Genomic DNA, 16011 nt, shown 5'->3' with positions numbered 1-16011 from the left:
TGATTCTGCTTGTTAACAGGCTTATTAAGGCTGAGATAACTTATTTAATATAAACAGATTTTGTGGCTCAGATAAGGTCCAGTTCTGGTTAATTTCTTTGTTCTTGGCTGACATGTGGCATTGCTATGGTCTGTTTGTGGCCCAGATCTGGCAAACAGGAGTGGCCCACCCAAGAACCGTAATTCCACGCTGCATGTCGGCCAGATCAGATGTGGGCCGGATCTGGATCGGGCAACACATAGAGGAAGAGAACACAAATGAAAAAGATACCGAAAGTGAAACTCAGAGAAAGAAAGTTAAGCAGAAATGGAAGAACTAGTATTCCCAGTTCCTCCTAGATGAATGATAAACACTTTTACAGAAACAGACTGTGTCACTGGAGAGAGAGAAAAGAAGAAAGAGGACAGGCCCTCCAAGATTACACAGTGAGTTTTTCCTCTCTCTGTCACTTTAATCATAAAATAAATAAATAACTTGTAACTGAACTGAGTGCCCATGAGCAAAGATGGCAACCAGGGAGAACAAAATTTCTTTCACGTTGCTTCATAAACACTATCCATCGTTAGGGCACTGACACTGTATGCCAATGGGAAAGGGAAACAATTACTATAAACGAAAAAAAAAAAAAAACTCAATTAATCAAGATAATTGATTAATTGAGTGATGATTGAGCACTATTGAAGACACCTGATGTTAACAAGTTACCATTATGGTGATCAGTGTTTGCTTTAGTTGGGCTCTTGACCCTTACTTTTTTTTTTTTACTTTAATATAGTTTGGCAGCTGTATAACACCCAGATGAACAAAGAGAAAAATCTGATTGTGTTGGTTGTGTTTCCTTTATTCTTACTATCTTATTTCATTTCTGCTGTTTTTATGTGACTTTTTAGTCACTTGTTTTCTAATGTTCAGAGTTGATCTGTTTACCTGAATATGCTGTTTGTCACCATTGCTGACATTCATACGCTGATTCTTGATGTCTGTGTGTGCCTAAATGAAAGCTTTTTGTTTTGTTTTTGTATCAGGATTAATTTAAGAATTCTTTTGGATTACATTGAAAATGCTAAAAGTATTATACTGTACAAGGCCAGTGCTGCTATAATCAATAAAGTAAACCTAAACCACTGAACTCTAACTTACGGTGACCGGGAGGGGACATGTTCGGTTCACTTATTTTTGTCGTGGCCACAACATATAAACTCGTGGGAACGTGATATTAACTTGTGGGAACGTCATAATATCTTGTGGGAACATCATATTAAGTCGTGGCCTCGAGATCATATGTTGAGGGAACGATATATTTTTCTCGTGGCCACGACTTCATATTTTGAGAGAACGACATCTATTTGCCAATACTGTAACCGTACCATAGCATAGACTGGGCTACAGCAGAGATGGAGATGATAGAAAAAATAACATTTTACTTTAAATTAGGAATGTCATATAAAGATATAGTGCGGTCTTTGGCATTAAGACATGGGTAGGCTACGTTGTAAGTGAAAGACACATTAAGCGCATTACGAGTTTTTTGTCGCATGCATATTTAGGGACAGCTCAAAATTACATGCGACATTGGCATAAACGTTTCTAACTTCAATAGCATTTGAAGACAATGACTTACAGTTTTAAAACCAATTGTACATTGTTCACCAAGGTCTCATGTATGATGAACACCTTTTAGATTTTTGATATTTATATCAATAAACTGCTAAATCATATGCAAATATTGCTATGTATTTCACTATTGCCACATACCTGACACCTAGATGAACAATGTACAGTCGGTTTTATGACTATAAGTCACTGTCTTCAAATGCTATTGTGAGCTTTAAATATGGTCATTTTCTGTATATGATCCCACACAGTAGTGAAATGCATAGCATTATTTGCATATGATTTAGCAGTGTACTGTCATAAATATCAAAAATATTAAAGATGTGCATCATACATGAGACCTATATGAACAATGTACAGTTGGTTTTATGACTGTAAGTCACTGTGTTCAAATGATATTGAGCTTTAAATATTGTCATATTTTGTGTATGATCCCATACAGTAGTGAAATAGGCCTACATAGCCATATTTGCATATGATTTAGCAGTTTATTGTCATAAATCTAAAAAATCTAAAAGGCGTACATCATACATGAGACCTGGGTGAACAATGTACAGTTGGTTTTATGACTGTAAGTCATTGTCTTCAAATGCTATTGAAGTTAGAAACGTTTATGCCAATGTCGCATGTAATTTAGAGATGGTCCCTAAATATGCATGCGACAAAAAAGTCTAAGAATGCGCTTCATGTGTCTTTCACTTATAACGTAGTCGAGTAGTCCAAAGTAGTCCATTGTCGAGTTCACGCGCGTGATCATAGGTAACTAAACCTATGCGCGTGAACTCGGCAATCGACTACTTTGGACTTCAACCGAAAACAGGATATTTGCGCTGGCTTAAATATCAACTTTTTTTTTTTTTTTTTTAACACAGTTTATTGTTTTTAGACATACAGAATACAGAAACAAGACCCCCCCCCCCCCCCCCCCCATCAGACAGCACATGGCAGAGTTACAAACTAATACAAATGGAGAAAAAAAAACAAAAAAAAAACACATATACACCAGTCATCAGCATTCTATCATATTCTATGTTTCATAATTTGAAGGTTTCAGGGAAGATGCCTTCTTCCAATCAGAAAACTGTCTGCCCATCAGTAGTAGATTTTTCAGATCTGCAGGTATATAAACTAGGAACGGAGACCAAACTTTTAAAAATAATTCGTCCTTACCCTTTACAAACGCATGTAATCTTTCATGAGGGAGGATATTAAAGATCTCCCTGTACCAAAGGGTGATACTAGGTGGGGAAGTTTTGATCCAGTTTTGAAGTATGCACTTTCGAGCAATTAAAAGGAGTTTATCAAGGAGTTTATGATGTAGTGCATTAAGATGCAAGTCTCTAGAGGGAAGGCCTAAGAGAAAAACCCCAGGGTCTTTCTTAATTTTCATTTTAAATATCCCACTGACCACCTTGGAAATAAGTGTCCAGAATCTGGAAATAAGTTTACATTCCCAAAAATAATGATAATATGTCCCTCTTTCTAAATTGCACTTTGTACATAAAGGGGAAATGGAGACATCAATTTTGTTTAAAATAACGGGAGTAATATGCAGCATGAAGTATTTTGTACTGAGTTTCTCTCAGCCGGTTACAGGTAAAAGTAGATCTGATCAGGCGTATAGTCGTCAGCCAGTCATCCTCAATACATTCGATATTCAGGTCTTTTTCCCATTTATGAGATATATCTGGTAAGTGGTACATGGCGGCAGAACCAAGGAGCGAGTAAAATTTAGCTACAAGATGTTTTCTGTTTTTGCACTTTAAGAGAAGACTCTCCACCTCACTGAAAGAAATGTTAACAAGGAAAGAGGATGGTTGTGATGACACAAAATGCCTAATCTGTAAATAACCAAAAGAAATGGTGCTTGGGGATATTGAATGTCTCTTGTAACTGCTGGAAGGACAGCAAAGTGCTATCTTTGAATAAATTGCCGAATATATGAATTCCCATGTCTCTCCAAGAGAGGAACATGGGTGAACTGACACCAGCGGGAAAGTCAGGGTTTTGAGTTATGAGGGACAGTAAAGATTTTACATTTCTCCTTCCTAGGTATTTAGATATATCATGCCATATCCTGATACTGTTGTAAATAATAGGATTGCGTTTTATTTCCGAGTTTATCTTCTTTGCCTCACATGTAATTAAGCTCCATGGGGAATGTGGGTGGCAGGGCCAGGAGTCAATACAGGTCTCTCTGCTCATATATGAATGTAACCAGAGCCAAAAGTGACGTGCGTGACAGGCCCAATTGTAAAACAGAATATTAGGCATAGAGAGACCACCCATGTCTGTAGGTAATTGTAAGATCTTAAGCTTCTGCCTTGGTTTTCTGCCTTGCCAAATAAATTTGGAGAGTGTCTATTCTAAATCTAGGTTTATTTTCTTTGTTATATATAAAGGGAGCATTTGCAAAGGGTATAAAAGTCGAGGGAGCACATTCATCTTAATTAGACTGACTCGACCAAACAGTGAAAGAGGTAAGTTCTGCCATCGTTACAGGTCTCTTTTGACTGAGGTGCATATTGGGGCAAAATTAAATTTTCGGAGATCCTTCAAGTCTGAGGACACTTTAATTCCCAAATAAGTAAAGCCCGATCTAGACCATTTAAAAGGAAAACTCTCCTGAACATCCGCAGTATTTAGGGCTCCAAGTGGCATAGCTTCAGATTTATTACAATTTATTCTATAGCCTGATATAGTACTGAACTCATTGAGAATATCCATAATTGCACAAATTGATCGCTGAGGGGAAGATAGAAATATAATGATATCATCTGCGTATAAGGCAATTTTATGTTGTTTACTTCCTGTTGTTATTCCCTTTACATCAGTGTGAAGTCGGATGGTTTCAGCTAACGGTTCCAATGCTAAGGCAAAGAGAAGCGGACTGAGAGGGCACCCCTGACGGACACCCCTTGCTTGCTATTGGGAAGAGTTCGGAACGCCGCCCATTAGTTATGACAACAGCTGTAGGTGAATGATATATGGTTTTGATCCATTTAAGAAAGTCCCCCCCCCTAAGCCAAATCTTCCATGAACATAGAATAAATAGCCCCACTCAACCCTGTCAAAGGCTTTTTCCGCGTCTAAGGAGACAGCCAGAGCCTTCTGTTTGTACTGTGAGGTAAATTGTATAATATTCAAGAGCCTTCTCACATTGCTGGAAGAATAGCATCCATAAACAAAGCCAGTCTGATCAGAATTTATAAGTGTGGGGAGTAATTTCTCCAGTCGTCTGGCAAGGAGTTTTGATAGCAGTTTGCTGTCCACAGAAATTAGACTAATCGGTCTGTAAGAACCACACATATCAGGGGCTTTATTCTTCTTCAGAATAACCGATATATTAGCAGTGCTTAGAGTAGGGGGGAGAAAACCACTATTAAAGGAGTCCAAGTACATATCTGTTAGAGGGCCGACTAGTTCCTGACTGAAAGTTTTGTAAAATTCAGGGCCAAAACCATCCGGCCCTGGAACCTTACCTCCCCTAAGTGCGTGTATGGCTTGTAAGACTTCTTCTTTACTAACTGGTTTGTATAAGTCTGCTTTCTGTACATCTGAAAGAGATGGTAGTTTTATCTTGTTTAGAAATGTTGCCATGTTCTCGGAAGAGGCTTTGCTTTCAGAGCTATGGTCTTTATAATACAATTTCATTTCTTTATTTATGTCAGATGAGGTGAAGCGCCTGACTCCATTTCTGTCCATAAGAGACGGGATCACATTCGGCTCAGTTTTACCGCGAGCAAGGCGAGCTAGTAACCTGCCTGGTTTATTGCCTGATTCAAACAGTCTATGTTTAGAAAAAAAAAATCGTTGTCTCTGCTTTTCTGGTTAGGAGCTGATTTAAAGCAGAGCGAGCTGCATCCAACTGTTATGCCAATGAGTTACTATAGGATTTCTTGAACTGAGCTTCCAGAGTGGCAATAGTCTTCTCTAAATCCAATTGTTTTTTAAGGGCATCTTTCCTTTGTGCTGACGTATAGGACATAATAGCCCCACGTATATATGCTTTGCCAGCTTCCCACAGCGTGGAAGGGCTAATATCTGGGGTTTTATTTATAGAAATAAACTGCCGCCATTCAGATGTGATATGCTCAGTAAAAGAATGATTACTTAATAGGGTAGGGTCAAGCCTCCAATGTCTGCAGTTTGGATCTCTGTAAGGAGGAGAGATAGTCACGCTGATAGGGGAGTGATCAGAAAGAAATTTGGTAGCAATTGTACAATCCATTATTCTACCCAAAACTGTCCTTGAAGACAGAAAGTAATCTATTCTGGAAAAAACCTGGTGAGGGATTGAGAAGAATGTGTAGTCCTTATCTAGGGGGTGTAGGGCCCGCCAGACATCATATAAATCTAAATCTTTACAAAATTCGCCCGTTTTTATACTTTTCTTGGAACGAGTAGATTGAGGGGGGGACACATCAATATTTGGGTCAGATGTACAATTAAAGTCACCTCCTAAAAGTAAATATTGAGAAGAAAATGTTGCCAAATCTGAGATAAGCTGTGGAATAAAAGAGGCTTCATATATTGTTGGAGCATAGATACATCCAAAAACGACATGTTCCCCATATAGGTAGCCAGACAAAAGTACATAACGTCCTTCCTTATCCGATATTGTTTTATTAAGGGTAAAAGGCAGGGAGCGATGCAGAAGAATTGCAACCCCTCTACTTTTCGAGTTGTAAGAAGAATAGAATACCTGGCCCACCCAGCTTCTCCTCAATTTGATATGTTCCATATCTGAGAGATGGGTTTCTTGGAGAAAGGCAATTTGGCATCTCTCTTTTTTAAGGAAGGACAGGATTTTCTGTCGTTTAATGACATGGTTAATGTGAAGTGAAACATTAAGTGAAACAACCTTAAGGTCACTCATGTAAAGCTAACCCCTTCATATAGTTGGAAACATTCTATACAGTCATTAATGAAACACAGAAGAGAAAAGGCAACAATCGATCTGGTAGTCAATAAAGGACTGGAGATAAACATACATTGTAAAATCAAAAACACAAGAAACACAGAAAAAGAAGCTGTCTGTGGGAACCCCTCCCCGAACAGTGGCTCAGAACCTTGAACGAAATAGAGCCCCCCAAATAAGAAAACAAGAAAAAAGAAAAAAAAAAAACCCAACAAGGGCGTTAAAAGTCTCAGGGTAGGTGAGGCAGAGAGGTATCCTCCCACCTGTGGGAGAAAAAACCACACCAGCAGTAGGAATGGCCACCAGCATCCCACCGCCAATACCCGTTCCCCGCAACCCTCCCACATCCTCAGCCAAACAACCGGTATGATTTAAACCGTAAACTCTAAGTGGTTAAATATCATCAGGAAACAAAACACGGACACATTACCTGCGCATGTGTCTATCACAGCAATGAGTAAGCAAGTGAATATGACAGTAATAACAACAACAATGAATAATAATAATAATAATACTAATACTACTACTAATAATAATAATAATAATAAATAATAATAATTAAAAAAAAGAAGAAGAAAAGGGTAAGCTGCACCGGTATATGTAGGGCCGGTCAGAGCCAAAATATCAATAGATTGTGTATATCCAGAATATCTAAATAAAAATAAAATCAAAACAGAAAATATAAGTTAACAATTAGGGACAGATACCTGGAGAGAGGTCCACGTTCACATCTTGTAGCTCTGAAGATAAACTCACAAAAGATAAGGCTTATAAGTGGTCCAATTAGCAAACCAGTTAAATAATGAAAAATGATCACCCAGTGTCCATCTCTTCCGATGCTGTCCTCATGTCAGTCACAGACGGTGTAACCTTTCATTCCTCATCTTCCGTTCGGCAAAAGTTCAGTCACTGTCTACTGTATAAATCAGGTGAAAGAAGATTAAATAAAATAAAATAAGATAAAACAAAAATATTTAAAGTTATCCATATATTCCACGTGCGGAATTAATCATTCTTGCTCAGGAATTCCTCTGCTTCTCGTGGGCTTTTAAAGGAGCGTTCCTCTCCGTTGAAGATGAAGCATAAGCTGGCCGGGTAGCGCATCTGGAAACGTAGTCCTCTCTGGATGAGGCGTTCGCAGACTCCGTTAAACTGACGCCGGGACTCCCTCACCTGGATTGATAGGTCCTGACGGATGTTAATCTTGTCGCCTTGGTAAATGATCTCACCTTTCTTTCGGACTGCGGCGAGGATTTGTTGTTTGTCACTGAAGTTGTGCAGCTTGATGATAACTGGTCGATTATAGTTTTTCTTCGGCGGGCCCAAGGCTCTATGTGCCCGGTCAATTTTAATCGAGCCTCGCTTGGTTTCCAGACCCAGCACATCTGGAAGCCAGGACCCAAAGAACCTGACGGCCTGATTCCCCTCTGTACCTTCCTTAAGACCGAGAATTCGAATGTTATCCCTGCGGCTCCTGTTCTCGCTGTCTTCGGCTCGGTCGGTAAGGATCTTCACCAGGGGCGTCACTAGGCCCTTTTTAGGGGGGCTTCAGCCCCCCTAAATTTCTGCCCAGCCCCCCTAAAAAATATTTGATTAATACATTTTTGATCGCTTCAGTCCCCTTTTAAAAAACTCATTTGAAACGGCGGCAAGCTGCGTCAAGTTCCGGCTCCTCCCCTTATCCGAGTCTGCTTGGATTTAGCGCATTTTTCAATCTGCAGGGGCGCCGAGCAGAGCGAACATCAGAGAGTACAAGGTGTGTCGTGAGTGCATTTATTGATAGATTGCTATGATATTACATCTGCATCGGTGCAGTTCTTTGTCATAAATGCATTGCAGTTTACATAATGTAATTACTAGAGCATTGGGAGCAACACAGGACGTTTCGGTTTCTCATCCGAGCGCGAATTTTAGCAGCACGACTGACGCTTCAGTTTACGGTCAAGTGCGAGTTAAGAATAAGTAGCTAAACTAAACATTTTATATTTGACAGTTTTTTAGGTCATAAATGTTAAACGAATAACAAAAATAATTAGAAAACTAATAAACTTTTGTCTAATTTCGCCATTTTGAGCTGAAAATAGGCCTATATAACGTGTAATTATGTCATTGTGAGGGGACAAGAAACATTAACAAAGTCGTTTTCATAGGCACAAGATTAATAATGAATGTGTACATGTTGAGAATTAATATAATACAATTTGTAGCCTTCGGTAAATTAAAAAAGTTCAGCTTTAGGAGGGGAAGAGACAGGGCAAGATCAGGAGACTGAGAGAAAAAGACAGAGTAATGGAGATGAGGAGAGAGCAGGTTTTAAATCTATTTCTTATCCTTTTTTGGCCTTCAAACGTCTTTAAATGCACATATCAGAGAAATAAAAATGTTTAACCCCATAACAACTTCAAATTTATGACCTCTTTGATTATAAAGCCCTGTCTACGGCCATATATTAGGCCTTGATCAATAATGAATGTGTACACTGTAAAAAAGAATACATTGATTTTATTGATATCTAATTAATAAAAATGAGGCAACAGATTACAAGCAATATTATTAATTAAATTTAACAAATTAGAATTGAGTAATAATTAATCAAATGAATTCCTTAAAAGTTAACCATTTAAAATGAGTCAAATTTACAAAATATATTTTATTGCCAACATTGAAGACACCTGGTGTTAACAAGCAGAATCACTGAAGGAGAAAACCATAATTAAAGTCACCATTGTGGAGATCAGTGTGTGTTTTAGTTGGGCTCTTGACCTTAAATTATTAACTTTAAGTTTTGTTTGGCTGTTGATCTGAGTTATAACAGCCAGATGAACAAATAGAAAAGGTGATCTGATGGTGTTGGTTGTGTTTTAACATAATCATTAATTCACAATCATTAGACTTGAATCACTGAACCTCATATAGAGTCCAATTTATGAGTTAGGTTTACTTTATTAACTATAGCAGCACTGGCCTTGTAGGGTATAATATTTTTTAACTTTTACAATGTAAGGCAAATAATTTCTAAAAAGTTTCTCTGTCATAAAAAGGAGACACACAGACATCAATAATCAGCCTGTGATTCTCAACAATGGTGACAATAATAAAGCATGTTGCAGTGCATTCTGGGTTCCACCAATCAAAACTCATTCATGGCTCCCATCATGCATTGCTGCATGAATAAATAATGAGCTTATGTTTGTCACCATTGCTGAGATTCATACGCAAAATCTTGATGTGTGTTTGTGCCTAAAAAAAAAAAGGAAAAACAAACAAACAAAAAAAACCCCATATATTTATTTATTTTTTATTATTGATTTGATCATTTGGATTTCATTGAAAAGGCTAAAAATATTATACTGCTGTAATTAATAAAGTTAACTTAACTCCTAAATTGGACTCTATATGAGTTCAGTGATTCAGGTCTATGTGAAATAATGATTATGTTAAAACACAGCCAACACCATCAGATCACCTTTTCTATTTGTTCATCTGGCTGTTATAACTCAGATCAACAGCCAAACAAAACTTAAAGTTAATAATTTAAGGTCAAGAGCCCAACTAAAACACACACTGATCTCCACAATGGTGACTTTAATTATGGTTTTCTCCTTCAGTGATTCTGCTTGTTAACACCAGGTGTCTTCAATGTTGGCAATAAAAGATATTTTGTAAATTTGACTCATTTTAAATGGTTAACTTTTAAGGAATTCATTTGATTAATTATTACTCAATTCTAATTTGTTAAATTTAATTAATAATATTGCTTGTAATCTGTTGCCTCATTTTTATTAATTAGATATTAATAAAATCAATGTATTCTTTTTTACAGTGTACATATTGTGAATGAATTTAATAAACTTAGTTACCTAGCTTTCCTGGTAGCTTTGTCTGAGAAAATGATTCATAAATCAACCTATCAGTTGACCCTATGTTTACTTTCTTCACTGACAGACAAAAATGAAAAGCCTATATCAGTCAAAGCTCAGCTTTAGGAGGGGAAAAGACAGAGCAAGATAAAAACAAAGAGAATAGGAGTGTGATGCTGATGAGGTGAGAAAAAATAAACAGCTGCCCGCACATGGTTTTAAAGCTATAGTTATCCAATTTTGTTGGCCTTCAAAACATCTTAAAATGCACATATGTAGATCAGAGAAATCAAAATTTTCTCAGGGGAGCATGCCCCCGAACCCCCCTAACTACCTTATATTCGGGACCTTGGTGATTATAAAACCCTTCCATATGCATGTTACTGGATGAATGAATGAAACTTAATAATGAGCATTAGACCATTAACTAACTTTTTTTTTTTAAATCATACCCTCATTGGGGGCTGAGCCCCCCTAAAATGAAAATCCTAGAATCGCCCCTGATCTTCACTCTCTGTTCAAGTTCAGTTAGCTTGTTTTCCAGGGTGGTTGTACGGTCCTCGCCATCAGAAATGCGGTTCTCGGCCTCAGTTATACGCTTTACGTTGTCTTCTACACGGCTGCTTAACTTGTCCAAGGTAGCAGCTCGGTGAACTTCTGCTCCATGAGAGCGCCAATCTTTTCAATCTTTTTACTCTACGCGATGTCTCCCGAGTATTAGTATTCCCTTTAGTGCCATACATGTTTTCCTCCGAAAGGAGCTAAAATAGCTGCGGTTTTGTCCGTCAAAAATGAAGATTATCGGCTGAGGAAGCGGGAGGTCGGTAAAAGCGATCCTCTCACTCCGAATGCATCACGTGACCCCCAAATAATCATCATTTTTATACATATCTTTCACATCTACTGCAGTGAGATTCACCCGTGATCACTCTGAAGGAATCACTCACATTTTCTGTGCACTTGTAATGACACATCAAGGATGTTAAGAGGCTAAAAGCAGGTTTAGTACTTGCCCCTTTGAAGTCAACAGGGTGCAAATTTTAAAAATAGAATAACTCGGTGTAGGCAACACCGATTTTTGTCGTTGTTCTCTGTATTGACAGCACTCCAAATGTACAAAAAAATGAGCTCAATGTTAAAATTGACCGGAGTTCTCCTTTAATGCCAAAGACCGCTCTATATCTTTATGACATTCCTAATTTAAAGTAAAATGTTATTTCTTCTGTCATCTCCATCTCTGCTGTAGCCCAGTCTATGCTATGGTACGGTTACAGTATTGGCCGCTGTGGCTCCCTCAACTCGTGGCCACGACAAATAGATGTCGTTCTCTCAAAATATGAAGTCGTGGCCACGAGAAAAATATATCGTTCCCTCAACATATGATCTCGAGGCCACGACTTTGCATCGCGTGGCCACGACATCATTATGTCCTTACCTCAACAAAATGATCTCGTGGCCACGATGTAAAAATGTAAGGGTCAACTAAGAGCCCAACTAAAAAACAGACAATGATCACCATAATGGTAACTTGAAATTTGTGATTTTCTCCTTCTGTGATTCTGCTTGTTAACATCAAGTGTCTTCAATAATGGTCAATCATCACTCAATTAATCACTTAATTATGACCGCCGCTAGCATAGCTAGCGAAAGCGGTCATATAGGGATTGTCAAAGTTTTTTTTTTTTTTTTTTCCCGTCACCTTACTGAATTTTTCGTCAACGATACCAGGGACACCGAAGCACCGGGGAACATGAAATTTGGTGGGCATGTAGCCCCACTAGACTTCTAAGGAAAAATTTTGTTTGGTCCCCGGGGGCCACTCCCCCCCCGCGCTGGGCCCCCCCAAACCCCAAAAAATGCAGTTTTTCCTAAATAACTACCTGAACCGTGGCACCGAGGATGAAGAAATTTTTATGGTATGTTGGTCTACTAGACTTTTACGGAAAAATTTCGTTTGGTCCCCGGGGGCCATTTCCCCCCCCCGCGCTGGGGCCCCCGTAAATTTTTCGTCAACGATACCAGGGACACCGAAGCACCGGGGAACATGAAATTTGGTGGGCATGTAGCCCCTCTAGACTTCTAAGGAAAAATTTCGTTTGGTCCCCGGGGGCCACTCCCCCCCCGCGCTGGGCCCCCCCAAACCCCAAAAAATGCAGTTTTTCCTAAATAACTACCTGAACCGTGGCACCGAGGATGAAGAAATTTTTATGGTATGTTGGTCTACTAGACTTTTACGGAAAAATTTCGTTTGGTCCCCGAGGGCCACTCCCCCCCCCCCCGCGCGGGGGCCCCCGTAAATTTTTCGTCAACGATACCAGGGACACCGAAACACCGGGGAACATGAAATTTGGTGGGCGTGTAGCCCCTCTAGACTTCTAAGGAAAAATTTCGTTTGGTCCCCGGGGGCCACTCCCCCCCCCCCGCGCTGGGCCCCCCCAAACCCAAAAAAATGCAGTTTTTCCTAAATAACTACCTGAACCGTGGCACCGAGGATGAAGAAATTTTTATGGTATGTTGGTCTACTAGACTTTTACGGAAAAATTTTGTTTGGTCCCCGGGGGCCACTCCCCCCCCCCGCGCTGGGGCCCCCGTAAATTTTTCGTCAACGATACCAGGGACACCGAAACACCGGGGAACATGAAATTTGGTGGGCATGTAGCCCCACTAGACTTCTACGGAAAAATTTCGTTTGGTCCCCGGGGGCCACTCCCCCCCCGCGCTGGGCCCCCCCAAACCCAAAAAAATTCAGTTTTTCCTAAATAACTACCTGAACCGTGGCACCGAGGATGAAGAAATTTTTATGGTATGTTGGTCTACTAGACTTTTACGGAAAAATTTCGTTTGGTCCCCGGGGGCCACTTCCCCCCCCCGCGCTGGGGCCCCCGTAAATTTTTCGTCAACGATACCAGGGACACCGAAGCACCGGGGAACATGAAATTTGGTGGGCATGTAGCCCCACTAGACTTCTACGGAAAAATTTCGTTTGGTCCCCGGGGGCCACTCCCACCCCGCGCTGGGCCCCCCCAAACCCAAAAAAATGCAGTTTTTCCTAAATAACTACCTGAACCGTGGCACCGAGGATGAAGAAATTTTTATGGTATGTTGGTCTACTAGACTTTTACGGAAAAATTTTGTTTGGTCCCCGGGGGCCACTTCCCCCCCCCGCGCTGGGGCCCCCGTACATTTTTCGTCAACGATACCAGGGACACCGAAGCACCGGGGAACATGAAATTTGGTGGGCATGTAGCCCCTCTAGACTTCTAAGGAAAAATTTCGTTTGGTCCCCGGGGGCCACTCCCCCCCCGCGCTGGGCCCCCCCAAACCCAAAAAAATGCAGTTTTTCCTAAATAACTACCTGAACCGTGGCACCGAGGATGAAGAATTTTTTATGGTATGTTGGTCTACTAGACTTTTACGGAAAAATTTCGTTTGGTCCCCGGGGGCCACTCCCCCCCCCCCCCCCCCACGCTGGGGCCCCCGTGAATTTTTTGTCAACGATACCAGGGACACCGAAACACTGGGGAACATGAAATTTGGTGGGCATGTAGCCCCACTAGACTTCTACGGAAAAATTTCATTTGGTCCCCGGGGGCCACTCCCCCCCCGCGCTGGGCCCCCCCAAACCCAAAAAATGCAGTTTTTCCTAAATAACTACCTGAACCGTGGCACCGAGGATGAAGAAATTTTTATGGTATGTTGGTCTTAAGGGCCCACATCAACCTAGCCCATAATCGATTGTCAAAGTTTTTTTTTTTTTTTTTTTTTTTTTTTTGTCATCTACTGAATTTTTTCGTCAACGAAAAATTGCACACATCGCTTCATTTATGTGCACATTTAGTGACTGTACACTCATCGGCCTGTAGATGGTGGTGTTGAGCGAAGGGTTGCTGGTTTAGGATGATACTGTCACTAAGGTTGCCAACTGTCCCGAATTAGACGTCCCGTATTTTGGGCCTAATTTATTTGTCCCGTGCGTGACCTCCCGTGTCCCGTTTTTTGACAAGCTGATAAACCACTGACTGATACAACAGCAACAGCAGCAGTGCTGACCACGACACTTGAGAATGATCACCGACACTTGTCATCATCCAATCACAGCTTTTTTTAATCACTGTTTTGAGACAAATCATTGTTTGATTTGCGAACATCCTCTGCCGTCTGGTCGCTTCCGCTTCAAGCCGGACTCGTCTCACGCTAACGGTAATTTCCTTTCACACGTTTTGATTTCGGCTAATCAATTTTGGCGAATGCAAACAACGTGATTATTGTTCATGAGTCTAACATCCAGCCACGCAAGAAAACATGTAATCTACCTGAGGGAATAATATGCTCAAAAAACATTTCTGATTATTATTAATGTTTTAAAGCTTTTAGAAAGTACATAGAAAGCTTTTGTAACATTACCTTAACTGTCACTTTTGATTAATGTAATGCATCCTTGCTGAATAAAAGTAGGCAATTACTTTCTTTATTTTTTTTCCCAAAAAATAATCTTACTAACCCCAAACTTTTGAACTGTAAGCCTAGTGTATAATGTTAAAAAAGCTTTCTATTTTAGATAAATGCTGTTATTTTGAACTATGGTTTGTTTGTAATGTGACTTTTTTCATGTATGACATTAAAATTATTTTTAGAATTAAATACATAAATAGGTTAAGCAATACAAATGTGTTTATGTCTGATAACCTTTTAAACACAAACTTAACTGCAGACACTGAAATGACGTACACTGTGTGATACAGTACAAATATTTTGAGTGTCCCTCATTTTCCTATAAATAACCACGATTGTCCCGCATTTTCCTTTTCTGAAGTTGGCAACCCTAACTGTCACACACACACATGCAGGAATACAAACAAACGCAAGCATGCACACACACTGACATCCACACGCACAGACACACACCCATACACACACATACAAATCCACATGCACAGACACACACACACAAACACACACGCACACACACATGTACGCACGCATACATACACACACACACACAGACACACACATACACAAACACACACACATACACACACACACAGACAGACATGCACATACTACTACTTTTTTTAGGTATATACATAAACACGCAATACAGCCAAATTGTTCCACGTCATTTATTTTTGTGGAAAGCCAGTGCAGGCCTGAGCGGCGGTCATATTTTGTACCGCCATGCGGTACATCTAGTTATATTATTAACTTTAACACAGCTTCAGTGTTACTTATAACATTGAGTATGGACTCATATAAACACCGAGCAGTGTTAATTTAACACTGGGGATTTTGCACTAAGATTCTGGGAACATTAGTTTGTCTGCATATTTTGAATACATCAGCTTGTCTGTATATAGTATTTATTATTAATAAGGTGAAATTTTTTTTTTTTTTTTTTTTTTTTTGGACGTTTGAAATTTGCATTGAAAAATGCATTTGATGTGTTGCTGATCGTGTTAGCCCATCCTCTTTTGCAATGTATGGAAAGTTGTGACGGTGGAGTGTATACTTGTCTAACACTTAACACAATACTTTTTGTTGAACAAGCACATCGATAACAAGTAACTGGTTATGTTGTAAATGGAGGAACAACTTGCATTTTCTACCAAATCTGATTTT

At 39.7% G+C, this 16011-nt stretch overlaps 1 protein-coding gene across 1 annotated transcript in view; it reads left to right on the top strand.

The window, feature by feature from the left end:
- The first annotated feature begins 378 nt into the window (after positions 1-378).
- The window catches only part of LOC307165201 (uncharacterized protein), a 60861-nt gene continuing 45228 nt past the window's right edge, over positions 379-16011 (top strand). Inside the window, exon 1 of the mRNA XM_079882592.1 lies at positions 379-425. The gene's annotated coding sequence lies outside the window, so the exon portion shown is untranslated. The remainder of the gene's footprint in view (positions 426-16011) is intronic.

The sequence above is a fragment of the Squalius cephalus genome (assembly GCF_949319135.1).
Source record: "Squalius cephalus genome assembly, chromosome: 1".
NCBI classification, from domain to species: Eukaryota; Metazoa; Chordata; class Actinopteri; order Cypriniformes; family Leuciscidae; genus Squalius; species Squalius cephalus.
The sequence above is the reverse complement of the archived record's forward strand: the minus strand, read 5'-3'. Positions and strand labels throughout refer to the sequence as shown.